At 47.8% G+C, this 21,601-nt stretch overlaps 2 long non-coding RNA genes across 5 annotated transcripts in view; both read right to left on the bottom strand.

The window, feature by feature from the left end:
* LOC133105044 (uncharacterized) overlaps positions 1 to 21,601 on the bottom strand; it is a 167,276-nt gene that overhangs the window by 129,943 nt on the left and 15,732 nt on the right. The gene's annotated exons all lie outside the window — the stretch shown is intronic.
* Positions 11,546 to 13,744, bottom strand: LOC133105048 (uncharacterized). The gene is made up of 3 exons (XR_009703800.1): positions 13,715 to 13,744; positions 12,682 to 12,738; positions 11,546 to 11,888 (listed from the first exon to the last, which is right to left on the bottom strand). It is a non-coding gene; the product is annotated as an uncharacterized LOC133105048 (long non-coding RNA).

The following is a 21,601-nucleotide window of genomic DNA, read 5'->3' as shown; positions in this document are numbered from 1 at the left end:
CGGGCCCCGAAGTCAGATTTGCTCAGGTCACAGGGAGACAAAGGGATGACCATGAACGTCACCTGGCCAGAGAAACCATGAGACAAATGGACGGCTTCCCCTGACCACCCCAATTCACAGTCAGGTTACGGATGCCAGACAAAATCACCATTGGAAAGCCCAGGTCCATAAAAACAAGCTTTCAGGCAGAGCACAATTGTACATTTCTCTCTGTTTATACAAATATCGACTGACGTATCATTCGACAGGCACCAGAGATTTAATGAAATCTTATTGGCGGAAAACTCAAGAGGGAAGAACTCCAATATTTTCCTGCAGATTGGGACAAAGCAGCCAAGATTTGGTCTGAGCTGTGAGAAGACATCTGTTTCGAGTAATGAGTGTGAGGGTTCCTCGAGCACGTGGTTTGGGAACCACTGTCCTAATTAATATGCCATTACTACTGCTGGGTCATTTAGGGGTGACATAAAAGACATCTGCCATCAGGGCCACCTCCTCCATGCCAGTTGGCCATGGGCATCCATGGATGCTTTCCCAGCAGTGGGAGGGGTCTACGTGGAGACTTCTGGACTCTCCTGCCCAACGCAGACTGGTTCATTGACTGGCCAGGGTCAGGGTGACAAACTATGGGATGAGATTGAGGACCACAGAGTCCACCGGGCCCTTCCCCAGCCCAAGTCAGCACCTCCTTTCCCTTCTGGCAGACCCCAAGCACTCAGCCTGACTCCTGACCCCCACCCTGGTGGGGACATGCCCCTCACATCCTCCCACCACTGTTTGGTTCCTTTTCCCAGGAATCTGCTTGTACAGCAGGAAATGACTTCTCAAGCTCCCTCCTTTCTTACAGCGCCCCCCAAACAAGCCCAAAGAGCATCCTTCTCACTCTGAAGGTTTACTGTCAATACTGAAGAAAAACAGAGTGGGAATGATAAAATTAACAACCACGGGGAAGGGATGCCTAGGCCTTCCTCTGCAGTTTTATAGTTACAGCCCTTGGCCGGACAGAGTTAATGTTCCTTTTGCCCTGAAGCCAATCATCTTCCCTTTTAACCTTGGTCCTCCTCCCCTCCTTCCTCCAAACTCCTCCTCCAGGCGTTTTAACTGCCAACAACTTACTTTCCCAACTTTGATTTATCTCTACCAGAGGGAATGCAAAGTTACATCCAACCCCACCCCCAATACCTTTTAAAAAAGTAACCCAAACACACCGGGGCAGAACTCTTAGATTCAGGGGTAAACACTCAAAGCCACTCAGTCCCAGACAGACAGAGGCACAAAGACACACATCCATATACTCGGAGACAAAGCACGGGCCCACACACTCCCTCACACTCAGGACAGACCCACAGACACTGTCGGGCACACACACCAGAATCCTGCCCTGCCCTGTGAGCCATTTGGAATATCTTTTGAGGAAAAACACTCTGTTCCAAAGAAGGCTCCTGACACGGCCTTTCCCCCCCCCCCCCCAGAGCGGCTGGATAAATTGCTTTTGTGCAAAAATAAACACAAGTGAACTGCATTAGCTGTGTGAGTGACACATTAGTTACAGATGCGGGGCCTGTCAGAACATTGAGGGAACAGCTTTTATTGGGGAAGAGCTGAGAGACTCATAAATAACCGGTTGGCAATCTCGCATAAACATTTGTGCATTCACATAAACACCGCCTACCACAAATGCTGGCCTGGCTGCCAGCTCAGCCTGGAAGAGCCCTCTCCCCCCGTCCTCAGAGCAAAACCAGGCCGGAAGATGGGGGAAGGGTCACAGGCGCCTTTTCTCCAATAGTCCCAAGTCGGAGGGAGGGATCCCAGCTCTGTCCTAAAAGTCTGCCAGAGAATGAGGGTCGAGGCCCAGCCACAATAAGACAAGAGGTCTGCTTTCTTCCATCTACATAGAAGAACAGGACAGAATAGGGGACGTTATTGCACTGGGGACTGCGTTATTAAATAAAGCCAAGTAAGGAATTTAAAAAGAAAATGCCTTGGAAATGACTCCTGGATGCAACTCCAGTGGTTCCCATTGGAATCATGGAGAAAGTGGAATGAGGGCAGCGCCACCCTTGCTCCAAGGACAAAGTCCACAGAAGTTGGCACCAGCCTTGTCCAACCATCAGGGCTTCCTCCCATTGGCTCTTGGGGATGCCCTTGCCTTGGGCCCTGGGGTTCTCTACTCTGAGTCGAACACCTCAGAGCCACAAGGAGCTGATCCCATAAGGAAGGCAAAGCAGGCCTTGTGAGCTGACAGAAGGCTGTCCCCTCTGCTTCTCCTGTGGTACCCTCACATGCCACACCTGCCGCAAGCAAAATCCACTCTCTAGAAAGCATCTGATATACTTATTTGCCCAGAGGTATGAGTAATAGTCAATGGCTGTGTGTTTCATTCTTACCCCTCTCCCTCCTCTCTGTCACAAATGCTTAAGGGACAAAGTATGAAGTGGTAGGATTTAAAGCATATCGCTAACACTCAACATTTTTGTTAAATTTTTGAATCAGCCAAGAGGGGAGAAGAGTTGGGATCTTTTCAGGAAAGAGAAAGGAGAGAATGCTCACTGGCCCCAAGATCACATCACAATGATTAGCTTCAAAACCAGCTCCATCCTCCCACAGCTCAATAACTTTCCATTGGTCGTCCACTTCCCACCACATAAAAGGCCCAAATCCTTGGACTGAGTGGCCTTTTCCTTTATCCATCACATTTCTTGATCTACCCCCACTCCACCCTTCAACCTGATTTCCCTCACTGCCCCTCAGACACCTTGGGGTCCAGCCCAACTGAATTCATTCATCCCACTCCACCCTTCAACCTGATTTCCCTCACTGCCCCTCAGACACCTTGGGGTCCAGCCCAACTGAATTCATTCCTCTCCTCTTCATCCACGTATTACAATTTTGCACTTTCCCTTACATCAATTCCTCTTCCAAGAAGGTCTTTTCCTTCGAGTTCTGGGGGTCTAGATCCAACCCATCCTTCCAGACTCAACTCAAAAGCTGCTTCATCTCTCCCTCCTTTGAACTCTGGGAGAACTTTTCGGTACCTTGTTGTTGACTTTCCTTCTTGTTCTAAGTTATTTGTACATCTGGCCCATCTCCCTGGAGATTTTTAAATCTCAGATCTGTGTCATATTAATTTCCCAGGCTTCCCTCCCTCCCAAACCCTAGCCAATGCCTGGGAAATGGTAGGTGTGTTGCATCCATGAAGGGTGATCATGATGGTGTCTGGATTCATGGTCATGACGGTGGTGGGGATGTGATGGTGGGGTTGGAAGGAGGGAGATGGTAAGGGTGACGGAAATTAGCCAACAAATCTTCCTCTGGGCAGCCTCCCTTTGGGCTTTCATTTTGCAGTTCCACAACAAGCAGAGCTGTTGTTGCTTCGGAAGAGAAATTAAGATGCCAGGCAGGTACAGACAGCCAAGCACCATAGCTCTATTGAGTCAACCTCGGCCATCTAGGCCTTTTCTTGCCATCAGCAAATGGAATGCTTTATAAGAAGAGACAAAGCACAGCCCTAGATAGAAATATTGAAGGCTCTTTGGCCAGGACATCCCTCAGGAGAGAACACAGTGTAGTCATAATTTATTGCATTCAATATTTTTGCTTCCAATCTTATTTTTATAAACATTATTTCTTAGGCTGCAGCTTAAACACAGATGGAAAAGATTCCGGCTTTGTAATAAGAGAAGGTTTATGGCGCACCAGCCCACTGCTCTGTGTTTTTGTGTGGGTAAATGCAGATTATCATGTCCTTAGGTAGGGCAGGGAGATGCCTTTATTATGTGTTTGGACTTTGATCCAACAATTCTGCCTTCATCTCTCCCCTTGGCCAGGGCCTCCAGATGCTCCCAAGGGGAGGAAGTGACAAACACCATAGTGGGGCAAGGGGGAGGAGGTATGGACCAGCCTTTGAAATGTATGCCTGTCTCTGGCTGGATCTGCCATTCCTTGGGTCTTCAAAGGGCCTTGACCCAGGGACAGGGCTTAGACCCCAATGGGTAGAGTAGAAAGGAAGCGAACACTATGGTGCTATATATATGACTGTGTTGTGTAATTTGCCTTGTCTTTGGGTGTGGGGAGGGGCATTTAGAAAACTGAACTCATACTGCCAGTAATGCCTTGTGAGCCCCTCTTCCCTCTGCAGGATATTCACGGGTAGGTTCATGTCAACAAACATTCTTAAAAACACGATTTGGCTTACGATGTTCATAGTCTGGATGTATTAAGGTTTGTTTAACCAACCTCATTTGGGTGGGGAAGAGGGAGAGAGAGCAGGAGAGGAGGGAAGGGGGAGGGCTATGGCGAGATCTAAGGAGGAAAAAGGAGAAAGGGAGAGGGAGTCAGAGAAGAAGGGTGGGAGGAAGCATTGCGCAGACGAGAGCAGGGGGTCAGGCACGTCTTGGCCCAAGGTGTGGCCTCCACGCATCCACAGATGCACTGCCAGTGGGCAGTGGGCCTAACGGAGCTTGGGCAGGCAGCCTGGAAGACGTGCCATCCTGCCCCTCCTTTCTTTCCTCCCAGGGTTAGTTTTCAGCCGACTCTGAGGAACCTTGGGAGTGTGTGTCAGGAAACACTGGGGACTTTGGGCTGATGGGGGAGAGGGGAGGAAGGAGCAATGGCTACATTCAGCTGGGAGGGTCAGTGGAAAGTGAATCGAGGGAGGGGAGAACTGGGGAGGGACCTGTGGGGTCTTGGGAAGGGTAATCGGTCCTACCTGCCAGGCTTCTCAGGGAGTCCATATGGAGGAGCACGTGTGAAGTGAAATGTTACGAGAGGCCGTCCACAAGGGTCTCCGTCCACAGACGGCCTGTCGGTAGAGCTCTGGGGGAGGGGAACGACCCCCTAGTTGCCTGGCAGAAATGGTGTCTTCGCTGTTTACCGTACAGACAATTCTACTGCGCACAAGTGCAGTGGTATGATTCTGGGGGAGCCATCCTTGGAGGATCCCCGAGTGTTCAAACAGGCCAGAGGAAATGGTAACCCACACCTAGAAAGCCTTCTGCCTTCACTGGGCTCAGTCATTTCTGCCCTGCTGGTGACTGTCACACCTGTCCCAGGGGCTTGGCCAGGGATTGAGAGCTTTGAAACAGGAGTGGGTGAAGAATCTGCTTCAGGCAGCCACCAGCTTTAGGAAGATAGTGGCTACTACCTGGGCTGCTTGAGAAACCTGGCCCAGGTGCCCAGCACAACAGACCAAGAAACTGAATTTGGCAAACAGTTACAAGCAGGCGTGGAGGGCATGCTGGGTTCTGGCTGCCTCCCTTCCTGGGGGGAACTAAGCGCACTTGCCCGCCCCCTAACTCTAGGAGTTTTGGTGAGCCGTCTGTCACTCACATGGCTTCCCAAACCCCACCCCTAAAAAACAAAGTGTGAGCACTGTATCTCTGCCCTTGGACTCCCCAGTTGTGAGAGCTAATGCGTTCTCTTTCTGCTTAAGCCTGTTTGAATTGGTCTTTTGTCACCTACAGCTAACAATGTCTCAACGGATACACCAGGCTAATGACTATGAAATATGTTTCAAACCGAGGAACTAAGTCAGAGTGAGAATGAGTCTTCCAAGGGTCAGGGTTCCGCAGAAGTTCAGGAGAGAGGCACACCTCTGCCAGACCTGTACCGGATGGTCGGAAGCAGCAATCATACATGTATGCACACACACAATTAAAGAACACACGGATGCCTCTGCCCTTGGGATCCAGCACTCAGCACTAGCACAGGTGATCTCTAACCCTGGACATCCACTCTCCTGGGTAACACCATTCAGGACCCAGGGAAATGCTTCTCCACATCATTCGTGTTAAGTCCTTGAATCAAAAGGAGACTGTGTCTAATTGCCACAACAATGTGTGGGTCGTGCTGCTACTGACATCAGAGACGGACCCTGCTCTGGAGTGTAGGGAGGACTGAATGGTAGAAGCACTTAGGTAAGAGAAAAGACAGACCGATTTATCGAATCCTTCCTCTCAGATAGCAAGAATGCAGTAGAAGTAGCGTGTCTCAATAGCGGCAAACATGCATTTTCTTGCTTCGCTTTGTGGTTCCAGAGGTACTCATAAATTAGCACAGCAGTTGTTACAATTGTACAGGCAGCTGAGGAACATTTTCCAGTATAAATAATTCATGTTTATCCTACAGTTGTACATATGCAGTTCAAGATGTAACATGCAGTGCGATAACTCTTCACGCTGGCAACTAGACAGACATGGAACAACCCTAGAACCGTGAATGATTTTATTTTTATAAAACTATTTACTAAGATTTAACTAAATTTTCAAAACTTAAATTAAAATTCAGCTTTAAATATTTCATTAAAATTTTTGCATGTATTAGATAAAATGTAATAGCTATACTATTAGTTATATTTGCCTTTTAATTTTAATAGATAAATTTGAATATTAAAAAAAGTTTAAAACTTATGCAGAAAGGAATTTGAACCTTTGATCTCACAATTTAATTTGCATTTTTAAATTAAAATATCAGGAATTTTTTTTTACAGTTTCAGTTATCTATTGCTGTATAGCAAGTCCTAAAACTTAGTAGCTTAAAATAAATTATTTTTCTCTCTCACAGTTCTGAGGATTCGCTGGCTCAGTGGTCACTTGGAGCGGGGGGGCATCTCTTGTGTGGTTGCAGTTGGTGACAAGGTCTGAAGTCAAATGCAGGTTCAGCTGGACTGCACGTCCAAGATGGCAGCATCTTTACTCTCATATCCAGTGCTCAGCTGGGGTGGCTGGAACAAGCAGAGTCTGGCTGACTCTACTGCTTTCTACTGTGACCTGTCCACATGGCTAGCTTGGCCTCCTCAGAGCGTGGTAGTCTCAGAGGAATCAGACTTCTTACAAGATGGCTGGCTTATCCCAGAATGAGCATCCTAAGAGACCCAGACAGAGAAGCCAAAAGGCTTCCTGTGACCTGTCCTCAGAAATCACGCAGCACCACTGTCGCTGCTTTCTACTGGCCAACAGCAAGTCACAGGGACAGCCCAGATTCAAGACAGAGGACTACACAAGGTCATGCATACCGGAGATATGGCTCACTGGAAGTTAGCTCTCGAGACCACCACAGTCTGCCCTCTGGGCCCTAATGAATCACGCCCCTCACACTTACAAAAGACACTCACTGTCCGAGACCCCCAAAGACTCATCCATGAACGAGACTCATCAGGCTTAGGCTCCAGACCCAGGGCCTCAACACCTACTTCAGGTCCGCTGCAGAGGAGGGCCCTCGGGTGTGGGTGCTTAGGGATGCTTCCTCTTGATTTGAGGATCTGTGAGCTGAAGAGACACATTGTCTTCCTCCCCAAACACAACACACAACAAGGAGGTCAGCACAGGTCAACTGCAATAGACACTCTCATTCAGAAAGGATGAGAAAGTTGCACAGAGCAATTCTGCCATCAAGCCAGTTCCTTTATTAGGGCCTGGTCCTGCTCTCTGGGGGTGGTTGTCTGTGGCTCTCAGCTCCACACTCTGAATTATCCTTCCTTTTCCAGAAGAAATGGTCAGTGTCTGCAACCAAATGCACTTCTCAGCCTGCTTCCTGCCCATAAAAAAGGTCTCTTCATTTGGAACTGTCTGTGTCCCTTTCAATCCAAGCTGAAAAAATTCTGTTAAAGATCTGTGGGTTTCTTACATATCAAATTATAACCTACTCCTTTAGACAAAAGGCACACCCTCAATTATCTCCAAAAAGGCCCTTCCTACCATAAGCCACCTGTGAGGTTACTGTGGGATTCTTAGTCCTGCTCTCCAGCGGAGAAGACCCAAGAGGTACACCTTTGGCCTTCTTAGAAGCCCTTTTGTCTATCCAAGGGATCTAAAGACACACCCTTAAATATTTCTAAAGGGTCTTACAGCCACATTCATGACTCTGCATGAAAGCACATTTTTCTGGCAGCACCCTGGATGTTCTCTTTGCCCTGAGACCATTTCTTACTCTTCCAGCCTTTTGCTGGCTGGGACAATAGACCTGGCTCCTTAGATTTCCTATATTCTGCTCCAAAGGTTCTTTAGTTCATCTCTACCTTTTCCTGTTTTATCAGAGTCAGCTGGAAGAAGCCAATGAGCACTTTCAACATTCTGCTTGGAAATCACCTCAGCCAGATCACAAGTTCATTAGGCACCCTTTCTATTTTGCCCATTCTCACATAATCCTGAGTGACTACCTCAGGTCCCCTCTTCTCCAGCCTCCAATAAGTTTCCCTACTGTTTCGAGCCGTTAGGAACTCCTCAACACTCTTCAGCTTCTGCTCTCCAACTGTCCCAAAGTAAACCACAGGCTTTAGGGTTTTTGTTACATCACTCACTTAACAGCACTCAGGTACCTAAGTCTCCAAAGAAGGCCCCAATGAACAAGACCTCCTGAAATGTATGCCCTGTGTGGTCCCCCCCTCACTGAATCTGGCCTGACCTGTGACTCATGCTAACACATGAAATGCACTGGATATACATGGCATAAGTTTTGGATGTGGCCTTTAAGGGGACTGGCAGTTTCCTCTGCCTCTTTTTTGAAATACTCCCTTCTGGGAGTCCTGAGTTGCCATCTGGGAAGTCCAGCTACCCTACTGGGGAAACCACATGGAGAGAGAGAGGCACAGAGATTATATGGAAAGAAGGAAAGGACCAGCTGTCCCAGAATCCCAGTTGAGCCTCTTGATGACTCTAGCCCCACCCACCACCCAGGCACAAGCACGTGAGAATTCCCAAGCAAAGCAGCAGAAGAGATGTTCAGCTAAGCCCAAGCAACCCACAGAACCATGAAAGATAATAAAACAGTGATTGTTTTAAACCACCAAGCTTTGGAGTGTTTTGTTACACAGCAATAGGTAACTGAAACCACTCTGAATACAAGCACATTTTATATTTAATCCTTTAGGTCATTACTGTCACTACAAACAAATTATGCATTCTCTATTATAAAAGCGTCATTACTAATTTTGCTGAAATTAAGGAAGGCCAGAAAATAAATTTTAAAGAATAAATATATACTAATTTATGAATCATAAATGTTGTTATAAATGTCTCTATTATTCATTCAAACATCACTGGTCCATCAACAGAACCCCTGATGTGCTCAAAAATAATTCAATTCAGTGGTCTTCAATATTTTGCAAACCTCCAGTCATATAAAAATCATAACTTTACGTGTCTTTTCAGTTTTATCATTTCGAAGATAAACTTCTCAAGGTTGAAGGATAAAACAGATTTTAATTAACAGTTTGTTAGTTGGACTTAGAACTTTGAAATATTTAGACATATGGTCTGTGGGCCTCCATTTTACCTTTCCCCAGGAGTGGATATCACTAGAACCAGTGAAATAGGTGCCTGACCAAGGTGGGGGCCAGAAGAGATGCTGGGCACTTTCAGGGCTGGAAGGGACACCTGAGCCACCACACCAGCAAAGACCAGAGAGGAGCACTGAGGTGGGCTGGGATGTTGAGAAGCCCACTTGCCCCACCACTGCTCCACTGGCCATACCCAAACGGCATGGCCTGGCCTGGGACCAGGTGGGAGAACAACCCCAGAGTCATCCTAAAACCTGACTTGCACTGGAGAGCATCACATCTTTCTGAGGCCCCCAGGTCTGGGCCCAGGGCCTAACGTTCCGCTCAGAGGAGGCTGTAGTCAAACAGAGTCAGAGTCTCCTACTGATGAGGAACTGAGATCTACGTCTTCCACATTGACCTACTTCTACAGTTTCGAATGTGCTTCTTTTCCCTCATAGTTTTCTTCCAAGTATAAGTTCTGAAAAGCCCTAATCTTTCCTTTGCAAAATTAGGGTGAAAAAGATTTGTCCCTATTTAGTCAAAAGTGTAGAGTGGGGGAGAAGAGAAAGGGGGATGGGGAGCTTGGATTGAGATGGCAACAGCCACAGCTTTTTTTTTTTAATCTTTATGAGGACTTTTTTTTTTATTTAACATCTTTATTGCAGTATAATTACTTTACAATGGTGTGTTAGTTTCTGCTGTATAACAAAGTGAATCAGCTATATATATACATACATCCCCACATCTTCTCCCTCTTGCATCTCCCTCCCACCCTCCCTATCCCATCCTTCTAGGTGGTCACAAAGCACTGAGCTGATCTCCCTGTGCTATGCGGCTGCTTCCTACTAGCTATCTATTTTACATTTGGTAGTGTATATATGTCCATGCCACTCTCTCACTTTGTCCCAGCTTACCCTTCCCCCTCCCTGTGTCCTCAAGTCCATTCTCTATGTCTGCATCTTTATTCCTGTCCTGCCCCTAGGTTCTTCAGAACCTTTTTTTTTTTTTTTTTCAGATTCCATATATATGTGTTAGCATATGGTATTTATCTCTTTCTGACTTAGTTTACTCTGTATGACAGACTCTAGGTCCATCCACCTCACTATAAATAACTCAATTTCATTTCTTTTTATGGCTGAGTAATATTCCATTGTATATATGTGTCACATCTTCTTTATCCATTCATCTGTCGATGGACACTTAGGTTGCTTCTGTGTCCTGGCTATCGTAAACAGGGCTGCAGTGAACATTGTGGAACATGACTCTTTTTGAATTATGGTTTTCTCTGGGTATATGCCCAGTAGTGGGATTGCTGGGTCATATGGTAGTTCTATTTTTAGTTTTTTAAGGAACCTCCATACTGTTCTCCATAGTGGCTGTATTAATTTACATTCCCACCAACAGTGCAAGAGGGTTCCCTTTTCTCCACACCCTCTCCAGCATTTATTGTTTGTAGATTTTTTTGATGATGGCCATTCTGACCGGTGTGAGGTGATACCTCATTGTGGTTTTGATTTGCATTTCTCTAATGATTAGTGATGTTGAGCATCCTTTCATGTGTTTGTTGGCAATCTGTATATCTTCTTTGGAGAAATGTCTATTTAGGTCGTCTGCCCATTTTTGGATTGGGTCGTTTGTTTTTTTGATATTGAGCTGCACAAGCTGCTTGTATATTTTGGAGATTAATCCTTCGTCAGTTGCTTCATTTGCAAATATCTTCTCCCATTCTGAGGGTTGTTTTTTCATCTTGTTTATTGTTTCCTTTGTCGTGCAAAAGCTTTTAAGTTTCATCAGCCACAGCTTCTTGAAGGCCAGGAAAGCTGGGACGTGTGCGTAGCCAGGCTCACGTGTAGGTCTCAGTTCTGCAAGGCTATGCAGGTCGATGATCTGGATCTTAAGATGGCACAATGTCTGGGGCTCGTGTGCAGCTCACTGCCTGCCTGAGCTTTCTTCTTACTGGACCAGGGGGTCACTGGGAGTGAGACTCTCAGAACTGTCTAGGGGAGCAGCTGGCGGTGATGGCTGACCATTCTACTGGAGGTCCAGGCTCACAGCTCTGGTGTGGAAGGGGCACTGCCTGGGATTGGGCCCTCACTCTGCCCCTTTCTAACCTGGGGGCCTCAGGCAAATTACTTAATCCCTTTGTACCACAGTCTCCTAATGGATAAAATGGGGATGATGATGATGATGAAGATGATGACAGTTGCTGGGAGGATTAAATAAGTAACAGGTAAAGTGCTAAGAACAGAGCCTAGCTCACAGGAAGTGCCTATGTTAACATTTGCCAATAGAGAGAACAGTCCAGGAGAAAAATGGGGTAAACGCAGATTTGCATGAGGGTTGTTTCTCAGTTAAATGCAAATTCATTAAGGAGGGGTGTTCAGATCTTTTCAGGCCAGAAGTCTTCATGTGGCTCACAGCTGGGGCCCTGACTGGGAGCAGAGGTGTCTTCCAAGTCACAGCCACTCAACTGCCAAAGTTTTTTCAAAAAGGTGTCCTTGGGTCTGGATTAAAATTGTAGTCAGTCACCCAGAGCAAGGATGCCTGCATCTCTGGTTTGTCCTGAATTTCCATAACTTGTGCACTTAGGGACCTTTAGTCTTCCCCCCACAGAGGCTCATCCTGTGACACACTGAAATTACAGTCGGAGTTAAGACTTGAGGTTGAAGACTCACGGGGTGACCTCAGGCACATCCCTTCCCATCTCAGAGACTCAAGTTTTCTAGCTTATAAGATGAAGTGGCTGGACTAGATAATTTCAAAGCCCCCAGTTCACTCTAACATTCTGGGACAATGGAGCCTCACTACCCCCCCAAGCCTGGCCCTGGGTCAAAGCCCACGTTGGGAGCAGTGTCCACTCAGCTAGAGGCTGTAGAAGGGCACTGAGGTGGCCCCTTGGGCTTGGTTGAGCCACCTTGCCCTCCCCTTCGTGCAGAGACCTCTCCCCCAGGTCCCAGGTTGCCCAAGGGACTTCCCGGTTGGGCCCACCTCAAAGCCTGGTCCAACTGGGGGACACCTGGCCCTGGGGATGGAGATGAGGAACAAGAGCCAGTCTTGGGCAAACACAGAGAAGTTGAGACCATCACCCAGGGGCAGTATCCTGCACTCACAAAGGACAAGGGGATGGGAAGAGGCCAGGGGTTCTAAAATCTCAGGCAATGCCAAAACTTGATTTAGCTCCTGGAGATGAAGGCAAGTCTGGCCTCCTCCCCAAAACCATGCTGAGCCCCCAAAAGAGTGGGAGTTGTGAACCCAACATTCACTACAGCAGATGGCAAGATTGGAGCCATATGAAAGTCTACTCAGGAGAATAAACACTATCATGTTAGGCCAGTTAGTCAGAAAGCTAGACAGTCCTGCAAGGTTCAGCATGCGTGTGGTGGGGATTCCATGCCTCGTGACATGTCTTGTGGAAGTGCATGTACCTGTATGTAGGAGGTTTCTTCACATCTGTAGGAAAGTCTGTGACGGGCCTTGGGTGTCTGTGAGAAAAACAACAGAATAGCTGGTGGTTACCTATGTAGCCTCTGAGGCCAGACTGACTGGGCTTGAATCCCAAGTTTACCAATTATTAGCTTTGTGACCTTGAGCTGTCACCTCTATGTAACTCAATTCACCCATCTGTTAATTGGGATAAATAACAATACCTACTTCATGAAGTTGTTGTAATCCTCTTGTATAGCATTAGAACAATGCCTACTGTGTAGGAAATTTCCAGTAGGTTATAATTACCATGCATGACTGTATATCCACATCGACAAATATAGATTCAACTGTTTCTACATAAAGGTTTAAGGGTGTCTGTATGTCTTTGAGTATGAATATGTACACATCTGTGTCTCTCTATATTTGCTTAGGTGTCCGAGACCTTTCCGTGCGTCCAGTGATAATAACGGCTGGCATTTATTTCGTGCTCACTACGTCAGGCACTACCCCCAAGAGTTCTACAGGTATTCACGTGGAAACACATGTGAATGTGAACGGCTGAGCACGTTTCCAGACACATGCCAGTGAGGACCTGTGAGTGTGGGCTGTCAGCCCTGGCCGATGAGACCCCCTTCCTGAGTGAGCTGTGTTGAGAGATGAAGACTCGCACCGTGGCCTGCCTGCCCACAGCACTGAGTTGGGGGCAATAAATTACACCCCCTTTCCCAGGCTCCGAGTTAGCTTGAATCGCCTGCATCTTCTTTCTTCCAATAGGAAAGGGCAAACAAGGAGCCTGGAGAGAAGCCCACCAATCACAGCCTTCCTTTCATCCTATGCCTGCCTTGGTCTTGCCTTGGCCCCAGGGAGCTCAGGAAGTATTCCCGCTTGGCTGGGCCATCTTTTCACAGTGTGTACCGTTTTTATGCTGAGTGGCATCTACTTCTGACTCACTGTGTATCCTGCCCGAAAAGGCAGAGTCTGACACGACCAAGATAGTGAATTATCCTCGTGAAGAAAGTCTTCACATTTTACCTGTTATGTTTCCTTTGGTTCCATTATCCAATGCTGGTAACATTCAAGCATAAAAGGATATTTGAAAATTTATGAATGTGCTTTCCTTTCTTGCCTTTATGAATACATGACCTTCATCTTCCTTGGCCCGAGGCATCCATCTCTGCCTGGGGAGAGACTAGGATGGAGGTTTGACATAGAAAGCACAAAAGAAAAATGCTGTAATGTTTGGCATCTGACATGAAAATATGATTATGCGGTAGGTCAAAAGTCTTCTAAACCAGGCTATTATCTTGAGAGCATATTTTCTGGATGCCTTCATCTCTCTCCTTGGGTGTGATCATGGCATTTTATGTAATGGATGCCCAGTCAAGAATAGGAAGTCCCATCTGCTTTGCTCCAGAAAGGGAACCCTGGTGAGGCCCCTGTCCCAGTCTCCCAGGCTGCTCTGAACCCACCTGGCCTCTGCCTCTGACGCCAAGGCTCCGGGTAAGGCAGAGGAGCCTCGGGAGTTCAGCTTCACAGGCCAACTGCAGTTCCCACACGGCTGGCTACCAAGCTCTGAGCCCGCAGTGTGGCCAGGGTCACGGCTGCACAACAAGGAGATGCCACAGGAAGGGAGGGGGCACTGCTGGGTCAGTGGGAGGCCCTGTGGGAGTTTAGCCAGGAGAATCCAGTGGGCTGGGCAGCTGCGGGCACCACAGGGGCTCTGGCCAGACCAGGAGGGACCAGACCACGAGTTACAAACTCAGCTTCAAGTACAATCCATGGCCAGCAGGCAGAAGGGACCTTGCCGGGAAACCAGAGGACGCCACACCACAGGATCCCAACACCTCGCTCCTACCAGATGTCACATAAGCTGCCCTTGTCCATCCACACACCTTGACCTCATCTTCGTGGGAGGAGCTTAGGAAGGCAATCTGAAAACTGAACACTTTTCTCTAAGAGAAACAAACATCACTTAACAGGACAGGCTAAACTGTTGGGTCCCCTGACGTTTAAATCAAGTTGAACATTTCATTGTTTTTCTCACTACTCATCAGATAGGGGTTGGGGGAAAGGCCAAATTAGTTACATAATAAAGAAATTACTTTTTATTTTGCACAGATGAAGTGTGAGTGAAATTTTCAACCCTACTGCACACACAAAAATAGACGACCCTCCCCTGCCCCCAGTGAAGTGCCAGCTGGCCTGTCCAACTAAAGACAACGATCCTGGCAGAGGACAAGTCCTGGCCTCCTCCAGGTGGTGTAGGACAAGTCCTGGCCTCCTCCAGGTGGTGTGGGACAGGTCCTGGCAGAGGCATCCCTCCCGCCCAAGTGCTCACATCAACCTTCTTGGGCTCACACACAACGGGTCCCTTCCCCCTGCCCTATCTGTGCTTTATTGAGGGAAAGAACAAGGTTTTAATTCTCTTTCCAGGCCCTTCCCGTCCAGGCATTTGGGCTCCTAGCCCTGGCTGCTGTCTCAGAGGCCTTTCCGATCCCTCCTCCTTCCCCCGGGAGGTGGGAATGTGGGGTGTGAATTGAGTGAGGTCCAAGGTGTCTGGGAGGAGGGGCGGGGGTGGAGAGCAGCCCATGCAGAGGGCGATGCTGCCACCTACGGGAGCCCTGGGGAGAGACAGCCCAGCTGGGGAACCATGTTCCACTGGCCCAGGGTGGACCACCTCAGAATTCTGCCCTCGAATGATTCGTTTTCCTTTTTCCAGAACAGTGTCTCACCTATTCCTCCATTTGGTCATCTGGTTTGCTGGTTGGAGCAATATCATTTGTCCCATTTTATGGATGAGTAAACTGATACTCAAGAAAGAGCAGAATGTTCTCTGACATCACATGACTGAGGATGGCTTGAAGGCAACATTTAATCTCAAGCCTCCTGGCCAAGAACTGAGTCCCCAACTCCGTGGTCAGACTAGGGTGTCCTGGGAAACGAGAGGGGCCCCCTTAGGAACAAGGTTGATAGGGTCACCCCCAACATCCAGGGAGACGGTGTGAGGGAAGGGGAGCATCTACATCCTCCTGCTGGGACTAAGGCACCAGGCAGTAATAATGACCCTGTAGTAGCTCAGGGCCTGATATATGTCCACAGTGATATGTTTTCTAAGGATTCACACACACATTAGCACACAGATCATTTCAGCTGCTCTGGTACCATCTTCTGAAATGCCACAGAGCAGGCTGGCTGCCGGGACCAACGCCTGTCCTGACTAATTGGGCTCCTCCATATCTCAGAGGGCCCATCCCACCTGCATGGTCCTCTTCAGAGTTCTCAGTCTTATGGCCTCCCTGGTTCCCCAGTCTCTAGGATCTGGATCCCAGCTCTGCCCTGTGGCTGGTGGGCAGGACTCCCCAAGTCACAGGCTGTCCACCAGAATCACCCACACTTGGCCTCCCTAGGCCCTGGGACACTTGTATCTCAGACCAGCTGACAAAGGCACCCAGACTGTGAACAGAGTTGGCCCTACCACGTCCCAGATCCCCACGGCAGGGTCAGTTTCCCCAGGCCCTCTTTTCCAGCAAGAATGACGCTAGCCCCTCTCAGCCTTGTCCTGCTGTGAATAACTGTCAAGCGGGGAGAGGGTGTACGGTTCAGAGCCAGGGCTGGAGTCTGAGCCCAAATGGCCTTCAAAGGCACCACCCTCAGGTAGCCACACCAGCCCTTGGCTCCATCTCAAAACCACAGCACTAATAGAAACTTCTCTGAGGTGGCTTAGAGGGCAAATTATGAAGCCATGAAAACACAATTGAAGAAAAAGACTATTGAACTTATCTCAGGATAGGCAATGACTTTCCAGGCAAAGAAGAGCTCGTACAGGGAAAGACATGGCTTAAAACCTTGGAACTTCTGTACACCAAAAACATCTCAAAATAAAAGGCCTCAGAAGGGCTTCCCTGGCGGCGCAGTGGTTGAGAATCTGCCTGCCAATGCAGGGGACACGGGTTCAAGCCCTGGTCTGGGAAGATCCCACATGCCGCGGAGCGACTAGGCCCGTGAGCCACAATTGCTAAGCCTGCGCGTCTGGAGCCTGTGCTCCGCAACAAGAGAGGCCGCGAGCGACTAGGCCCGTGAGCCACAATTGCTGAGCCTGCGCGTCTAGAGCCTGTGCTCCGCAACAAGAGAGGCCGCGATAGTGAGAGGCCCGCGCACCGCGATGAAGAGTGGCCCCCACTTGCCGCAACTAGAGAAAGCCCTCGCACAGAAACAAAGACCCAACACAGCCATAAATAAATAAATAAATAAAATTTTTTAAAAAGGCCTCAGAGGAAGTTTTCTATACCCTTAACATGTTTCTTCCACCTACGTCTTTTAATGTCCTTGCTGTTTTTTGTTGGGAACATTAGGTTGTGCTTTTATATATTAAAGGAAAAGTTTACTTATTTTGAACTCTTTGAATATTGAAACTTTGAGTGTATTACCTACTGACTAAAAAAGAAACAGATGGCATTTTAAAGATAAATCAGACAAAATATTTTAATTGAGTCTATGTGAACAGTTGATGAATGATAATTTAATATTAAAAAAAAATCCTGGGAATTCCCTGGCGGTCCAGTGGTTAGGACTCTCTGCTTTCACTGTCAGGGCCTGGGTTCAATCCCTGGTCAGGGAACTAAAATCCCACAAGCTGTGCAGCATGGCCAAAAAAAAAAAAAAAAAATTCCTAAGGGCACTTCTGTCCCAGCCCTCAGCCCAGACAGCAGGGAAAGGCAGAACTGTGAAAGTGACTAAGTTTGTCTCTAGCAGCCCCACCCTCTGCTTTCTGCTCCCCTGTCCCACTTCTGAGCACCCCTCTTTCCCAAAGCCCCCCTGCACCCTCCCTCCCTCTCTTTCCCCACCCTCACAATCTGCTCTCAGATGGGCTTTGCTTGACTCACGCATGCTGAGGGGCTGAGGAGGGCCTGACAGGCCGCCCACTCGGGGAAGCATTAAGGAGCAGGAGGAAAGCTGTAGCCATTGAGGTCGGACATTATTTTAGGTTCTGACATCAACCCTGCAGGCCAAGCCCACTGTTAAGCAGCTGATACATAGCAAATCACGGCTTTCTGGCACTGGTGTGGGCGTTAAGGAAGAGTTAAGGGGCTTCTCTGGTGGCACAGTGGTTAAGAATCGGCCTGCCAAACACGGGTTCAATCCCTGGTCTGGGAAGATCCCACATGCCACGGAGCAACTAAGCCCGCGAGCCACAACTACTGAGCCCACGTGCCCCAGCTACTGAAGCCTGTGCACCTAGAGCCCATGCTCCACAACAAGAGAAGCCACCGCAATGAGAAGCCCGCGCACCATAACAAAGAGTAGCCCCCGCTCGCCACAACTGGAGAAAGCCCGCGTGCAGCAACAAAGACCCAACTCAGCCAATAAATAAATAAATTTATAAAAAAAAAAAAAGAGTTAAAAGTTTGTCGCAGTGATGTTGTTTTTTGACGACAATCTCGAAAAGGCCTGAGCCCTGGGGTAGAGCCCTGGATGAGTCCTTATATAGGAAACAGGTGATAAGAGATCCAGCTCCCAAGGGCCAGCATCCTAGGAGTCATTTTCCCAAATGGCAGGTGCAGCCAGAGGGCGGATGGGGACCTTTTCTGTGCCCTGGCTACAACACGGGGCTGACAGGCAGATGACTGAAGGCCATCCCTCCCCACGAGCCCAGACCTTCACTGGACAAAACAGTCTATAGGATAGGAAAAGCAACTCTTCTCTGCCCAAGCCCCAAACCCCGCACCCACCATGAGGGAGCAAGTCCACTTTTCCCTATGTGTCTCGTGTACACTGGGAGATGATTTGCACCAGTGTCCCATTAGTCCCGGGACAGAAGTCCCTGCCCCTCCTCCTGACAGCGGCACTCAACTGTCACCCTCACTGCCAGGACTCTGCATTGGCCCAAGCCTCCTCCTCTCCAGACCTCCTGCCCCTCTCTCCCCTCTCTCTTCTTGGCCTGCCAGAGTCTGGGAAAGGCAGAAAGCTCGGGACAGGCCCCAGGTTGCCCTGCAGGCTGCAGATAAAACAAGGCTCAGTAGCTGGACCTGTGGCTGGTCCTGTGGCTGGTCTTGTGGCTGGCCCTGCTTGGGCTCCACTCCTAGGGGGAGCCCCGTACGGCAGAGCCACAGCGCCACCTGGTGTACAAGGCCATCTGCGCAGCTAGGCCAGAGCCTGCCAAAAGACAGACGACACCTCCTGGATGCCTCTTCCTTAACTATTTCACTGTCTAGTCACTGGGGGTCTTCCCTAGATCCCAGGAGAGCCCCATCCTGAGGGCTGATGGATGACTGTCAAGCTGAGGTCCCAGCCACATCTCTGACACACACAGCCCCATACACATAGCAAAACACACAGAAAGGGCCTGGGCTTCTGTGTCAGGTGGAGTGGATCACTCCCAACTCCTCTGGTTGGTGTATGTCTGAGCTCAGGCAATTACATAACCTCATGAGCCTCAGTGCCCTGCCTCTAAAATGGGAGCAATAAAAAGGCTGCTGAGGAATAGATTAGGTAATAAAGGCCCTACAGCAACCACTGGCTCATTGCAAGTGTTCAAGAAATAATGGTTTCCTTTCCCTTCTGTCTGAGCTCGGTGCCTGGGAAACCTAGACTTACCCAAAGGCAGGGCCAAGGGGATAGCCAACACCCAAAGTCTAGGATGGGAAATGTTTCTATCTCAGCTCCTCCAAGAAGCCATTCCAAGCTACTCCACCAACTGCTATTTGCCTCTCTGAACACCTTCAGTTGAGGGTGACCAACCCACCTTGTTTGCCAGGGACTGAGGGATTTTCAGGAAGTAAGAGACCTTTGGTGCTAAAACTGGGGTATCCCAGGCCAGCTTGGATGCATTGGTCACCTAGTCCTTATCTTTCCACACAGTCTGGTTCTAGGGCTTCACAGAATTGCGGGCTGTAGCCCAGGAATCTGCGTTGTAACATTCCCCAGGTGATTCTTATAAACACCAAGTCACTGCCGCTACTCTCTGTGCTTTCTCGTCAGCTTCTGGTGGGAACACTACTCTTCAACTAGATGGGAAGCCACCTGAGGCACAGCACACACCTTGGAAAGACTCCAGAGAACTTTGTAAAAACCAGGCTCCAGACCTGAATCTGCAAAGTAAACGAGCAGCAACGAGGCCCACGTTCTCCACTCAGCTTTAGCGTTTGCACCCATGTGTTGCTCCTCTATTATCTTCCACTCATTCATTCATTATTTGTTGAGTGCCTATTAGCTCAGCACAGGAGGAATTACTATTCTAATGGTGGGAGATAAGCAACTGCCACTTATATAAACACAGTAAATTTTTTAATTAAGTTTTATTTTTTTATACAACAGGTCCTTCTTAGTCATCAGTTTTATACACATTAGTGTATACATGTCAATCTCAATCTCCCAATTCATCACACCACCCCACTGCCCCGCTGCTTTCCCCCCTTGGTGTCCACACGTTTGTTCTCTACTTCTGTGTCTCAATTTCTGCCCTGCAAACCGCTTCATCTGTACCATTTTTCTAGGTTCCACATATATGCGTTAATATACGATATTTGTTTTTCTCTTTCTGACGTACTTCACTCTGTATGACAGTCTCTAGATCCATACACGTCCCTACAAATGACCCAGTTTCGTTCCTTTTTATGGCTGAGTAATAGTCCACTGTATGTATGTACCACATCTTCTTTATCCATTCGTCTGTCGATGGGCATTTAGGTTGCTTCCATGACCTGGCTATTGTAAATAGTGCTGCAGTGAACATTGGGGTGCATGTGTCTTTTTGAATTATGGTTTTCTCTTGGTATATGCCCAGTAGTGGGATTGCTGGATCATATGGTAATTCTATTTTTAGTTTTTTAAGGAACCTCCATACTGTTCTCCATAGTGGCTGTATCAATTTACATGCCCACCAACAGTGCAAGAGGGTTCCCCTTTCTCCACACCCTCTCCAGCATTTATTGTTTGTAGATTTTCTGATGATGCCCATTCTAACGGGTGTGAGGTGATACCTCATTGTAGTTTTGATTTGCATTTCTCTAATAATTAGTGATGTTGAGCAGCTTTTCATGTGCTTCTTGGCCATCTGTATGTATTCTTTGGAGAAATGTCTATTTAGGTCTTCTGCCCATCTTTGGGTTGGGTTGTTTGTTTTTTAATATTGAGCTGCATGAGCTGTGTATATATTTTGGAGATTAATCCTTTGTCCGTTGATTCCTTTGCAAATATTTTCTCCCATTCTGAGGGTTGTCTTTTCGTCTTGTTGATGGTTTCCTTTGCTGTGCAAAAGCTTTGAAGTTTCATTAGGTCCCATTTGTTTATTTTTGTTTTTATTTCCATTACTCTAGGAGGTGGATCAAAAAAGATCTTGCTGTGATTTATGTCAAACAGTGTTCTTCCTATGTTTTCCTCTAAGAGTTTTATAGTGTCCAGTCTTACATTTAGGTCTCTAATCCATTTTGAGTTTATTTTTGTGTGTGGTGTTGGGGAGTGTTCTAATTTCATTCTTTTACATGTAGCTGTCCAGTTTTCCCAGCACCACTTATTGAAGAGACTGCCTTTTCTCCATTGTATATCCTTACCTCCTTTGTCATAGATTAGTTGACCATAGGTGTGTGGGTTTATCTCTGGGCTTTCTATCTTGTTCCATTGATCTATGTTTCTGTTTTTGTGCCAGTACCATATTGTCTTGATTACTGTAGCTTTGTAGTATAGTCTGAAGTCAGGGAGTCTGATTCCTCCAGCTCCGTTTTTTTCCCTCAAGACTGCTTTGGCTATTCGGGGTCTTTTGTGTCTCCATATAAATTTTAAGATTTTTTTGTTCTAGTTCCATAAAAAAACGCCATTGGTAATTTGATAGGGATTGCATTGAATCTGTAGATTGCTTTGGGTAGTATAGTCATTTTCACAATATTGATTCTTCTATTCCAAGAACATGGTATATCTCTCCAT

The sequence above is a fragment of the Eubalaena glacialis genome, chromosome 14 (genome assembly GCF_028564815.1).
Source record: "Eubalaena glacialis isolate mEubGla1 chromosome 14, mEubGla1.1.hap2.+ XY, whole genome shotgun sequence".
Lineage (NCBI taxonomy): Eukaryota > Metazoa > Chordata > Mammalia > Artiodactyla > Balaenidae > Eubalaena > Eubalaena glacialis.
This window is presented reverse-complemented; position numbering and strand designations above follow the sequence as displayed.